This window comes from Apium graveolens, chromosome 9, assembly GCF_009905375.1.
Source record: "Apium graveolens cultivar Ventura chromosome 9, ASM990537v1, whole genome shotgun sequence".
NCBI classification, from domain to species: domain Eukaryota; kingdom Viridiplantae; phylum Streptophyta; class Magnoliopsida; order Apiales; family Apiaceae; genus Apium; species Apium graveolens.
The window spans coordinates 22,564,890-22,580,209 of NC_133655.1; positions in this window are offsets into that span (position 1 = coordinate 22,564,890).

Consider the following 15,320-nt stretch of genomic DNA (forward strand, 5'->3'; position numbering starts at 1 on the left):
TCTTGAGATGATCTTCAAGTCTGAAAAATCTTCTGACTCCTTTATTGTCTCTGAACTCCATCAACCAATGAGGTGATTTATGAACTATAATTCCTCTCTCTTGGATGAGTAATGTTCTAGGCAAGGCATTGGGCTCCCACCAAGTCTTCCTTATGCTGGCAATCTTGTTGAGAATCTCAGTTTTGGCAGTCCTAGTAAAGCTAGAATCCCTTTTTATGGCTGAGTAGACTCTAACCAAGGTAGAATAACCTTCATTCAGAATCCTGTAGAGAGGCCATGTCCTTTCCCCACTTCCTTTATATTTGAACACTAGTCTTTCTGGAAGTTGTCTGTAGGCATCTATTCCCCTTATTTCCTCCAGCTCATCCAGATAGAGTTCAATGTCTGAGAATTCCTTTATGTCACAAATATGAACATAATCATCCTTTGAGGCTTGTGGCTTTGGCTTAGGCTTCTGAGTGAGTTTGATTGAGGTTAGAGGAGGTGTTGATTTGATTTTCCTTTTCTGTTTCTTTGATGGTGGAGAAGTGGTTAAGAAGGTAGGCAATTTGATGGTGTCCCAATCAATTGGTTCCTCCTTAGAAGTGATTGTTTCACCATGGATGTTTATGAAGGGGTCAGGCACAATGGGTTCAGGAATAGAAGGTAGTGGTTTGGATTTTGATTGGGTTTCTTCAGTCTCATCTACCATCTTTCTTTTTGCATTGGCCTTCTTTCTGTTCCCTTTCTGCCATTCCTTTCTTTCCTTACTTCTTTCTTCCACATCATCACTAATCATGTCCCCCATACCTACATCTTCACTCTTGTCTTCAATTTCTTTCTTTTCTTCAGCTTGACTTGACTTTAGCTATTTTTCAAGCTTTGTTTGTGCTCTTTTGTCAGCCTTTAGCTTTTTAGCTTCTTCCTTCAACCTTCTGGTTTCTTCCCTCTTGGCTATTGAGAATTTGGGATGTCCTTGTATCACACAGATACTCTTTCCCTCTCTAAAGATAATGGCCATGTTCATCCTTTCAACCACATCCTTGGTCTCCTTGTGCTTCATGATATTACTACCCAAAACCTTGTCTTCATCAGGCTTTGGAAGAGGAAAGTCCACTTCTTTCAACTGAGCAAGGCTTAGAGGGTTCTTTGTAGAGTCCTTATTGAATCTGTTGTTGGGCTTGAGAACCATAGGTTTCAGATTCTTGGAAGAAGTCTCTCCAACCTTATTCCTCCTTACTGGCTTGAGCTCCATAATGATTGGCTCCACCTTTGTGCTATGCTTCACAGATTGTGATTTAGAAGTTGTAGAACCAAAGATTTGTTACATCCGTTCATCAATCTTCTTCCTTTGCTCTTTGACTTTCATCTCAGCTGCTGCTATCTGGATTAGATCAATTCCATCAAGCTTTCCTCTGATTTGAAGAGTTGGAGAAGTGGTGATGGCAGGAACTAGCACTTTAGATATTTGAACTGTTGTTGATGGCTCTCCTTCCCCTTCCCTTTTATTCTCCCCCTTTTTTTTATCATCAAGGACATGGGTCAAGCCTTGTGCTTTTGCCAGCTGCAAAAGTAGATTTGTCTGAGATTGTTGATTTTGAAGAATGGTGACCACAGTGTCTTCAATGATTTGAACTCTGCTTTCCAACTTGGCCAGCCTCTTGTCAGCACCAGATTCTCTCCTCAATCTCAGCAACAAATCATGCATAGTACCATAAGGCATAACTGAATCCAACTTCTCAAAATTGTAGGATTTCAGATCAGCAATATCCCTTTTGAGTTCATCCATACTTATATTCTGTCTGATATGCTGCAACTACAAGAGATGTAGAGAGTCTAGATGAGCTTGAAGAATAGCCTTTGTACCAGCATCTGTAGTCTCCTGAAGGGCCTTTTGAATAGCCATTACTTGCTTAACCAAAGCTACACCAAACTGTCCTGGTGTAGATTCCTTTGCCCATGCCCATTCATGTAAACCTGGAACAGAACTTGGGCCTGCATCTCCCCCTAAGTTCATGCTTCCATCCAGAGAAATAGAGTCATCATCATTAGAATTTACTTCAAATTCTTCAGATGGCTCACCAGCTGGAGAAGGCATCCTATTAACAGCAGCTTTATCTCTTTGAAGAGATTCTGAAGTGTGCATTATGTTCAAAGTCTGCTCTGCCTCCACATTGCCCTGAGCATCCAACAGTTGATAGGCTGAAACAGGATGAGTAAAAGTGTCAGCATCCAAGGAAATGTTATCAATTTCAGCTTTGTAATGTTGCTGAAATTGTCTTTCCTTTTCAGCATCATCCACAATCATTGACTCACTAGCAATGGCTGGATCCACCTTTATAGCTTCTGTACCTGCTTTTCTCTCATTTTCTCTATATTCTTGCATCAAGGGCTCCCCCTGGCTCACACACACCCTCACACCCTCACCCTCACCTACTAAGGTGGCACTCCCCTCACTTACTTTTGCCATGCTGGAAGAAATAGCATGCATATTTTGACTCTCAACCTCTCCTTTTGCCTGGGAGCAACCCAACCTCTCACTCAAATTATCACTCCCTTCCCTCAATCCTAGAAGTGATTGTACACTAACCATGTCTTCTACACTTGGAGTTGAATCAGTTATATGTGTAAACTAGCAGAATTAAAAGAATAGCCTATGAAATCTAACATAGCAGATACATCATTATCAGTGTGTGGTGTCATAGCATTATTCTCAGGCAACTTAAAGCAAGACTGTATATCATCACAGTTAATGCAATAATCCTTACCTTTGAGAGAGAAAGTAATGCTCATATCTGTGGGGTTGAACTCTGCAGTTGTCCAAATCTCCTCAATTACCTCACAGTAGATGGTTGGGGCTTCCAGCATTGCATAGCTTAGTTTGCAGTTTTTGATGAAGTCCATTATCTTGTGATAATCAGAGTGGGCTTCATTCTTTTCAACCAAGGCTACAAAATTGTTCTTTTCATAAACAAATCCATACTGAGACATAATTTTGACTACTGGTGCCATTGTTGTGAGTAGAGGTTGCAGAGAAACGATTGAGAGTTTTGGGAGAGAAAGAGAGTAAAAATTGCAAGAAAGCGTAAAATGAAAATAGGAATTCAATGGGCTTTTATACTTTCTCGAATTAAAACGTAAATAAAATGATTAAATGATACTTTTAAATAAATTACAACCGTTTGAGAATAAAGAAAATTGTAGAAATTCTGAAAACTGCCTTTAATACAAATACATACAGCTGTGTATATATGTATCAACGGTTAAGTAAAAGAATCAACGGCTATGACTTACTTAAAGTAACTGATGTGACACTTCAACGGATGAGGTAAATAGTTATCCGTTGAAGATTAACATAGTTTTTATCCGTTGAAGGATAAAACTACCAGAAATGTATTTATCTTTCAACGGATAATGAACATCCGTTGATAGAACAATTTTGGCTTTCAACGGATAGGGAATATACATTGATAGAATAATCTTTACTAAAAGCCAACTTTGTTCTTACAGCAAATTCATTTCAGGCTTCAAAGCAGATAAATTTATGAATAATTAAGCATACCTAGCTCACTTACTAATCTTGTGAATGTTGATTCATCAAGTGGCTTGGTAAATATGTCTGCAATCTGCTTTTCACTTGGAACAAAATGAAGTTCCACTGTATCTTTCATCACATGTTCCCTTATGAAGTGGTACTTGATGTCAATGTGCTTGGTTCTTGAGTGCTGCACTGGATTTTCAGTAATGGCAATGGCACTTGTGTTGTCACAGAATATGGGAATTTTGTCAACAGTTAGTCCATAGTCAAATAGTTGATTCCTCATCCATAATATCTGTGCACAGCAACTACCAGCAGCAATATACTCAGCTTCAGCTGTTGATGTAGAAACATAATTTTGCTTCTTGCTGAACCATGACACAAGCTTATTCCCTAGAAATTGACAGGTGCCAGTTGTGCTTTTTTTGTCTATTTTGCAACCTGCATAATCTGCATCTGAGTAGCCAATTAGATCAAAACCAGACTCTCTAGGGTACCAAATTCCTAGATTTGGAGTCCCTTTGAGATATCTGAAAATTCTTTTAATAGCCACTAAGTGAGATTCTTTAGGGTCAGCTTGAAATCTAGCACAGAGACATGTAGAAAACATTAGATCGGGTCTACTAGCAGTTAAATATAAAAGTGAGCCAACCATGCCTCTATAACTTGAAATGTCCACAGACTTTTCAGCCTTGTTTAATTCAAGCTTGGTGGCAGTGACCATGGAAGTTTTTGCAGATGAACAGTCCATTAAGTCAAACTTCTTTAAAAGATCATAAATATATTTAGTTTGACTAATGAAAATTCCACCACTAACTTGTTTAACTTGTAAACCAAGAAAATAATTTAGCTCTCCCATCATGCTCATTTCATATTTACTTTGCATTAACTTAGCAAACTTTTTACAACGCTTATAATCTGTAGATCCAAATATAATATCATCTACATAAATTTGAACAAGTATTGTAGAGCCATTAACATTTCTAAAGAAAAGAGTTTTGTCAACAGTACCTCTTGTGAAGTGATTATCTAGAAGAAATTTTGACAAAGTCTCATACCAGGCTCTAGGTGCTTGCTTTAGTCCATAGAGTGCTTTCAACAGATAATACACATGGTCTGGAAAATTTAGATCTTCAAATCCTGGAGGTTGGCTTACATAAACTTCTTCCTCCAATTCCCCATTCAGAAATGCACTCTTGACATCCATTTGATAGACCTTAAAATTGGCATGGGCTGCATAGGCTAGAAAGATTCTGATGGCTTCAAGTCTGGCAACTGGAGCAAATGTCTCATCAAAATCTATTCCCTCTTATTGAGAATAGCCTTTAGCAACCAATCTGGCTTTATTCCTTATGACAATGCCATTTTCATCCATCTTATTTCTGAATACCCATTTTGTGTCAATAGAACTCTTGTTCTTTGGTTTGGGTACCAGCTTCCATACTTTGTTCCTCTCAAATTGGTTTAGCTCCTCTTGCATTGCTAAAATCCAATCTGGATCCAATAGAGCTTCTTTCACTCTCTTAGGTTCCTCCTGTGATAGAAAGCTACTATATAGACATTTATCTTGAGTAGCCCTTCTAGTTTGCACTTTAGATGTAGCATCACCAATGATCAGTTCAAAAGGGTGATTCTTGGTCCATTTCCTTTGAGGTGGTAGATTGGCTCTAGATGAGGTTGCCTCAGTATTGTCATGATGTGAGATAGAATGTTGATTGGTTGAGATTCCCCCGAGTTGTTGATCCTTTGAAAGGAGTTGGGAGTTCCATCAACTGATGAAGTGAATTGATAATCTGTTGACAGGCTGTGATCAACGGATGCTTCATTATGAACTTCAACGGATGATGCACTTTGTCTTTCAACGGATGCTGCGTTGCTTCTATCAACAGAAGCTGAATTATGACTTTCAACGGATGCATCATTCTGTGCATTATCCAAAGGCAGATTTTGAATTCTTCTCGAGATACCTTCTTCATCATTCTCATCTTCACTATCATCACAATATATCTCAATATTGTCAAATTTAAGTCCTTCATGATGTCCCTCATCTGTTAGTCCATCAATCTTTTTATCATCAAACACAACATGCACAGATTCCATGACAATGTTGGTTCTTAGATTGTAGACCCTATATGATTTTCCAGCAGAATAACCAACAAATATTCCTTCATCAGCCTTTGCATCAAACTTTTCTTTGTGATCAGGTTGATTCCTTAGAATGTAGCATTTGCAACCAAAGACATGTAGAAAGTTTAAAGTTGGTTTTCTTCTCTTGAACAATTGATAGGGAGTCATGCCTTTTGCCTGATTAATTAGAGAAATATTCAGAGTGTAACATGCACAGTTAACAGCCTCAACCCAAAAGTATGTTGGGAGTTTTGACTCTTCAAGCATTGTTCTTGTAGCTTCAATTAGTGATCTGTTCTTCCTTTCCACCACACCATTTTGTTGTGGAGTCCTTGGAGCTGAGAACTCATGCATGATCCCATTTTCTTCACAGAACAACTTCATGGTTGAATTCTTGAACTCAGTTCCATTGTCACTCCTAATATTCCTTACTTTGAAATCAGGATGATTGTTGACTTGCTTGATATGATTGATAATGATTTTACTAGCTTCATCCTTTGATCCAAGAAAATAAACCCATGAAAACTTTGAGAAATCATCTACAATCACTAGGCAATATCTTTTCCTTGAAATTGACAATACATTGACTGGTCCAAAAAGATCCATGTGTAGCAGTTGTAATGGTTCATCAATTGCAGATTCAAGCTTCTTACTGAATGATACTTTCTTTTGCTTTCCTTTCTGACAAGCATCACACAGCCCATCCCTTGTAAATTCTACTAGAGGCAATCCTCTCACTAAGTCCTTTTTGACTAGATCATTCATTGTCTTGAAATTCAAATGGGACAGCTTCTTGTGCCATAGCCAACTTTCAACTTGACTTGCTTTGCTGAAAAGACAAGTAATTGATTCTGCATCTGTAGAGTTGAAGTCAGCTAAATACACATTCCCTTTTCTAACTCCAGTTAGAACCACTTTGTTGTCCTTCTTACTTGTGACAACACAGGCTTCAGAATTGAAGGAAACAGTATTCCCTCTGTCACATAGTTGACTGATGCTCAATAAATTGTGTTTGAGAATATCAACTAATGCAACTTCATCAATGATGACATTTTCTTTTGAAATCAAGCCATATCCCATAGTGAACCCTTTGTTGTCATCTCCAAAGGTTATGCTAGGGCCAGCTCTCTCCTTAAACTCTGTGAGCAGGGTGAAATCTCCTGTCATGTGTCTTGAACAGCCACTGTCCAAGTACCATAGATTCCTTCTTTTTCCCTGCACACAACAAAATCAATCAAGTTGATTTTGGTACCCAAGTTTCCTTGGGTCCAGCCTTGTTAGTCTTTTTCCTAGACTTCATTCCTCCTGCATCTTTTGACTTAGGTAACTTTGGGTCAACCTTGATCTCAGATGTAGTTGGTTGAAGAGTAGGGTTAGTCACAGAATCATTTAGCATATTTGATTGAATTTGATAAGGCATGGATTGTGCAAACATATTATTCCACACAGGCATATTGTATGGCATCTGAGGCATACTGAATACAGTAAAATAAGGATTATTAACATATGGCATGTTTGCAAAATGTGCATGAGGATTCTGATGAGACATAACAGGCATAGCATGCAGAGGTGACATAGACATGTTAGGCATGGAGGGAGTTAAAGGCATGGGAACATTCTTAACAGATTTGCAGTTATCAGATAGATGATTAACACTTTTACAATGCACACAGCTTTTTCTAGGAGCATACCTATCCGGTGTGTAATTTTTATGTTTGTTAATTCCTACCTTCCCATTTCTATTAGATTTTCTTATAGTTTCCTTTTTATCCTCAACCAATTTAAGCCTATTTTTCAACTGATCTAAAGTCATGTGTCCAATATTCACCTTACTGGCATCTTTGGATGTGCTAGCTCCTTCTTTGACAAAGTTCTTGAAAGTTGAACCACCCTTCTTATTGAGATTTTTCTTTTTAGAATCACTTGCTTGTTTTAATTGATGAGCCTTCAACGGATGCTCTTTTTCTTCCTTCAACGGATAACTTTCATCATCCGTTGATTCCACATCCATTGACAATCCATCAATTAATTCTAACTCCTTTTTGTTTTTCTTCCTGACATTCTTACAGAATGATTCAATTCCCTGAACCTTGACAATCTGAGCACTAACATCCCTAGATGTTTTCCAGGCCTTGATTACCTCTTACTCACTTTCTAACTGTTTAGAAAGAATTTCTACTTTCTTAACAGCTTCTTCTAGTTCACTCTCAATAGTCAAGCATTTAATTTTAATCTTTTCAAGCTCAATTACCTGATTCTCTAACACAGCATTCCTATCACTTAAAAACAAATTATTCTCTTTGATTCTTGTGTTTTCTTTAGCTAGTGATTTAAGGGAAACACGTAAATGATATAATTCATTGGACATATCATTTATGGTTTCATTGCATTCAATCTTAGAAAGCTGAGAGAGATCAGTAGTAATTACCTGGTTGCTTGATGAACTAGTTTCATTTTCATCAGAATTAGCCATCAGGGCTAGGTTGACATATTCCATATCATCATCTTCATTGGCTCCATCTGCTGCCCAATTATCTTGAGTGAGAAAAACTCTTTCCTTTTGTTTGAGCAAATCAAAATACTTCTTTTTGTAATCAACTTGCTCAAATTTCTTCTTATCAGAGGTTGGCTTCCTACACTCACTTGCAAAGTGTCCACTAACGCCACAGTTATAACATTTGAACTTGGATTTGTCCACCATGTTTTTATTTGACTTAGTGAATTTAGTATTTTTCCTGAATTTCATCTTTGCAAACCTCCTGGACAGAAAAGCCAGAAGTTCATCAACATCATCAGAGTCATCTTGACTGGAATTGTCTTCATCCTCAGCTACTTGCTCCTTTCCCTTGCTTGATTCTGATTTGCTTGCGCCAATTTTGAGACTTGGCATTGTCTTCTCCTCATTCATGGATTCAATCTTCTCATTGTCAGCTACAAGTGCAACTGATCCTCCTTTTCTCTTCCCCTTTTCCAACAGCTCATCTTGCTCCATCTCAAGTTCATATGTCTTCAAAATTCCATATAATCTTTCAAGTGTGAAGTCCTTATAATCTTGATAATTTCTTAGAGAAACAGTCATAGGCTTCCATTCCTTTGGTAGAGACCTTAGAAATTTTAGATTGGAGTCCTTGACTTGGTACACTCTGCCATACAGCTTCAATCCATTCAACAATTTCTGAAATCTGTTGAAGGTATTATTTAATGATTCTCCTTCTTTAAAATGAAAATATTCATACTGTTGAATGAGAAGCTGCATTTTGTTTTCTCTAACTTGCTCAGTGCCTTCACAGATCAGTTACACGGTATCCCAAATTTCCTTAGCAGTTTGGTTGTTAATGACATTGTCAAACATATCTTGGTCTAGGCCATTAAACAGAATGTTCATGGCTTTCTTGTCCTTGTGAACCTCTTCAATATCTTCAACAGTCTATTCTGCTTTTGATAGACTGTCCAACATCAACTGTTGCAGTAGCAGCTGTGGCCACCTTGTGGGGGATGTGAGGACCATTTTCAATGCAGTTGATGTAGCTTTCATCTTGAGAGAGAAGATGTAAATGCATCTTCACTTTCCAGTGATGATAGTTATCTCTTTCCAGGATTGGAATCTTTACACCAATATCCTTCTTACTCATGATGTTAGCAGAATAGATCTTTAAACTCTTTGTATGTTAAGAGCTAGCTCTGATACCAATTGTTATTCCTAGTGAACTAACAATGAGATTTACAGAAGGGGGGTTGAATGTAAATCTCAAAACTTTTTCAAGTTTTGAGTAGTTTCTAGTCTATGTGTTTTGATGAGCAAGTGTGTGTGAATTGCTTTGAGCTAATGCAGACATATATATATTCAAACACAAATGTAAAGAACACAACAGACTTAAAAACTTTTCTGGTGGATTTGTTATTCCACCAGAGATGTGTTATTTTAGAAAATCTGTGATTCAAAGAATTAAATCACAGCTGCTTCCTAGTACAAACTAGATGATTTTCTCTCTGGATTTTTCTAAACAGCTCTGGAAAATTCACTTCTAATTACTAGCTGCTACTTGGTTTATATAACACCAAGTTTACAAGTGAAGACAAAACTGTAAAATACAATTAAAAGACTCTTCACATGTTTCTTCTTTATTTCTCTATCTAATGCAATTTAGGTTTAGCTGTGAATCTTTGAATACTTCCTTGTTTGCACCATAATGGAAATGCTGCATTTTCTTGATTCCTCCTAGAGGCTGCCACATTCCAGTTTGTCTCTGTCAACCCATGTGCCTCTGTCAGCTTATGAATTGTCACTATCAACTGCTATTGAACTAAGCATCCGTTGAAGTTTTTATCCGTTGATGACTTTATCCGTTGAAGCTTTATCCGTTGATGTATTAGCAGTTGAAGCATTATCCGTTGAAGCACTTATCCGTTGATGGATGATATCCATTGAAGCTTTAGAGACATCCGTTAAAGCTTTATTTCTCATCCGTTGAAGGCCTTTAATATCAGTTGATACTACTTCACTTATACAAAATTACAAGGCATAAAATATTTACAATTAGCCCTCCTATTTGCATATCCGCTAGTAGTCAACATGACTGATAATTTCCCACAACATCTAAGAATTACAACTTAAATACAGAGAATGAAATGTGCTACAATACTAAACTTATTTCTAAGTAAAGCTACTCCTTCAACGGATAGCCAAAATGGTCTTATCCGTTGAGGCTACAAACACTAGATTTCTACTTAAGTGTTTTGTTTAACTTATCATCAAACTAATACACATATTCCTAACAGAAACTCCTGGGCCAGCTTTCTCCACAAAGTCTGATAGCAGGGCTTTATTTCCAGTCATATGTCCTGAACATCCACTGTCCAGAACTAGGATATTTTTCCTGTTTCCCTGCAATCACAAAGACCACTATTGGTTAGTTTTAAGGACCCGGACTTGCTTGGATCCTTTGGCCTTATTAAGTTTGTTAGCATTTGCAGCAGATTTATTTTCAGAGTTTATGCTAACATGCTGTTTATCAGAATTTATATCAGACTTTGCATCAGACTTTACACTAGAAGGAATTACACTAACTTTCTTCAAAGAAGGTTTTATTTGATAATAATCATAGTACAAACTATGATATTTCTTACAAGTATAAATGGAATTCCATAAACTACCATAATGAAAACAAGGATTTTGTGGTTTAAACCTAACAGACTGACTCTTAACTCCTAATTTAGGAGGTAAAGAGTTTATATCTTTATTTTTCCTGCAAAAAGAAGCAAGATCGTTAGAGTTTCCATAATTATAGCATTTCTTCCATGCCTCTTGCTCCTTTGATCCATTTCAAGCTCATGAGTCTTGAGCATACCATAAATTTCATCAAGAGTAGTTTCAGTAAGGTCATAGTTGTCTCTTATGGTAGTAGACTTCAAATCCCAATTTTCAGGAAGAGCTAAAAGGAATTTTAGATTTGAATCTTCAAGATCATATTTCTTGTCCACCAGTGACAGATCATTCAAGAGTTTGGCAAACCTGTCATATAAATCAGTTAATGACTCATCAGCTTTTGAGTCAAAGTTCTCATACTCTTGAGTGAGTATAGTCCTCCTGTTCTTTTTGATTGCATCAGTTCCCTGGCATCTTGTCTCCAAAGCATCCCATATCCCCGTTGCATTCTTGCATCCAATTACCCTGTTTGATATGACATTATTAATGGCACTATGCAGCAATTGCTTTACCATTGCATCCTTGGCAATAGATGAGATATCTTCAGGTGTGTATTCACCTCTCTCCTTTGGTATGGTCTTTGCTGGTTGATCAGCAACTGCAACAGAGAGCTTGGTAGGCTTATATGGTCCTTCATTAATTCTGTCAAGGTATTTTGGATCTATAGCTTCCAGAATTATAGCCATCTTCACTTTCCATATGGGATACTCAGAAGGTCTCAGTATGGGAACCCTAATAGTCTCATATCGACTGTGGGTTTGAGTGTGTTGAGTTTCTTGAGTTTTGGTGGGCTTAGTTGGGGTTTGTGTTTCTTCAGACATGATTGTTATTTGGATCCTTACTGTATGTGTGTTAACAGAAAAGCTCTGATACCACTTGTTAGGTCACACAACACTATAGAAGGGGGTTGAATATAGTGTTTATACAATCAAATCGATTTCAACACAAGTATGTAACAAAGATCAAGTATATTTAAATAAACTCTGTTATAATAGAACTGTTGTTCTCTCTCAGTGATGAACAATATCACTAAGAGCTGCTAGGTTACAATGTATAATCTTCTCGATAATGATAACACATGTAGTATAAACCCTAAGTTGTGTTTATATAGTATACAGTTACAAGATATATTCTAATTGATATGGAATATAATTCTGTCTCCTAAAATATATCAATTAGATATCTTCTACAAGTCTTCTAGTCCTTTAACTCTTCATGCATATCTTCTTTTGTTTTAGTCCAGATCTTCTCCTATAAATCAGCCGCATTCCTTATCTGAAGTCTTCTCGCACTTAAGTCCTGATATATATCTTCTGACGACTTAAGTTCTGATATTAAGTTCTGACTTCAATAAGTTTTGATTTCAGTAAGTCCTGATATATCCTGTTGTTAAGTTCTGAAAAACTAAACACAAATCAAATTAGACATGACATCTCAAATATATCTAACACAATTTTTTATGGAGATATATTTATCATTGCTGCTTTATAGGATTTTCAATAATCGCACAAATATTGATATTTAAATGGGAGACATATTAAAACTAATGACAAATTAAAGTTAAGAGGACACAAAAAACTATATGAAAAACATTGAAAGCTAATAATGACAATAAGTTCACGGATATAATTTAATATTCGTTCCAAATTCGAAGACTGGATGTCCTAACAGTGAAAGACATTTCGGAATTAAATAATAAAACTGATGAAATAGTGTCTTATTGATGAATAGAATAGTAAATTCCAGCAGCCATATCTTTCTTCGAGATATTTCATCATCAAGGTGCGTGGGCAGCAAGGTAAGCCATATCCTCCAACCTATACGATATTCTTAAATAATTCAGAAAAAATCATTAATAAAATATTTGAGTTGTCTTATTGTCTTGCTTAACTACATTAAGTATCGTTCAAAGTTTAATGTACCTCTGTCGCATGAGGAAAACTTGTGGATCATCAATGTTGATATAAATCTTGGTAGACGGCAGATTACCAATTACATATATATCTAAAATATTCCAAATCATAGTTAACTCATGAATAGAATAATACATGTGAACTTTTCAAAACATTGAAAATAGGTATGGTATGCAATAATTTACTTCGAAATACTGAGACTCTGGTTAATGCCAGTATAATAATAACTTGATTCTCCAACTGAGTTTCATACAATGCTTCATAATGTTCAGGAAATGGAGAATAAAAGGATACACAGTGCCTATTCCTGTGAATTTTGTAAAGTATAAGGAGTTATAACATTGAATATAAGCAACTAAGACACACTGAAGTAAATCACACTTACCGTCCATCACTAATATTGAAGCGCATAAGATCCCTTGAACCATGTCGGGTCTGCACAGTCCTCATGGCTTCCAAATTCTCAACAACTCCAACGACATCTGTTAATTTAGACATTTAGCCATAAGTTCAATACATAATATACTACCAGTTGGTCTTGCTAAATCTTATAAGTTACCTATAGAGTACACAGGCTGGTTTTCAGATCCATTAAAATAGAAAGAATTGTGAAGCTCTTTCAATGGTGTGATATGAATCTTATACCTCGGGATGAAGAGATTATTGTTTAGGTCCAATACAACAGTGGTGGAAGCAGTAAAATGGATCATATCCTTCGAATGTACAAGCCTAAACAAACCAGTAGATGGGGGAAACATTCATGTTTTCGATGCAATAGATGGTACCTGGAATAATGATACCAGCAAAGAGATTCCAAAGCTCTGGAGCAACGACCACGTGCATATGGTTATTCAGGAAATTGAATAACAGAAATGGGTAATGTATTTATATAAAACTAAATGCCATATTTAGAAAATATGATAGTTTATGCAATGTTGTAATGAATCATATTGTAACAAATCAAAATGGAAGAGCTAGTAGTATTGTTCCAAATATACAGATTTGTTGTAACTAACCTCACAATCTAAAAAAATCATATTGTAACGAAACAAAATGCCAGAGCTAGTAGTATTGGTCCAAATCCCGGTGACACGAACTCTCAGGAACCAATCGTTCCTAGTCTCATTCAAAGCAGAAAAATGACTGTGCATCTCCATATCTGCAAAATGTTCAACAAATAATGAGTATAAAAGGCTCCATATGAAAACACTAATGTGTTTATAATGGTTGTTTTACTTGTTGCAAAGAAGCTATTGATCAGTGGTAGTGAAACAGGTCTGCGTGATGTTTTAGTATCATATAAATGATGTGATCGTGTTTTATTTAACTACCATCTTCCCACATATCATGGTTCACTATTGATTGTTAGGATAATGATTGATCCTGTAAGCCTGCATTATCCTGATTTATCTAAACAAATTAACAGCTAAACATTCCTTAACAAATAAACTGATAAGGGGCAATCAGATATCTTTGTATATATTTCAAAATAAAGTTGTTCCCAACACATTTTACCTTCCATTTTTGTATACCTTAAACCACTTAATTAGGTACATTTGCATTGTTTGTCTTATATATGCAAATCGTTATAAATATTTGATTGTGCTAATCATATGGAAATTAAGAAATTACCATATATGACCTAACTTTGATTAGGTGATAAGAATGTAACATGATTTTGTTAAAGTCCAAAATGTATTATTTATCAATAATAAATAAGTAATAATAAACTTAAATCATGTGATCGTATGTGATCGACATCCATGAGAGAGCTCTATATATATAATATGACTTCATTAGGCTTCTTGATAAAATCGCTTTGCATATTAAATATTAAATAAAAATATAGAATATTATTAAGTTATTAACAACATATATATTGGAAAAACCTAATAAGACATATTGTTTAAGATTATACTTTGAACCTAATTGAACAATTTTAAAATCTCTTCTATATATAATGGGAGAACAAGGGTATAATTTCATGAGATTAAAAAGTCTCATTAAAAAGACTAAATTACCCCTATTTTTAATATTTACATAAAAGATGTGCTTTGTGGGAATCGAACCCAAGTCATTTCATTCAACTATACAATCTATTACCACTATACCATATTGTCACATGTGCTTTTTATCATACACATAATATGTAAGTCTGCTAAATGAATATTTTATTTAACTTTAAAGACACTTACTTGAATTCCGCAAAAAAAGGATGGTTAGTTGAATATTTGTACAGTTAATTTTAAAGAATTGAATTCCAGATATAAAATTAGGCATAGTACATAAATGGATTATTTTCTTATTCATTAATCATTTTTTAGTTTGAAAATATATCTCATATATTTTTAACATATTTTTATTATAAAAAATAATTAAAATGTACATATATAATTTTTTAAAAAATATTGAAAATAGAAATGCTTATATATAAATAATCTGTATTGGTATTACATATTTAGATAAGTTCGAATTATAATGAGTCAATGCATTTTAGAACTTGGCCCATTGTTCAAAAAATACTCAAAATTTGACTACATGACCCGGCCTAAAAACA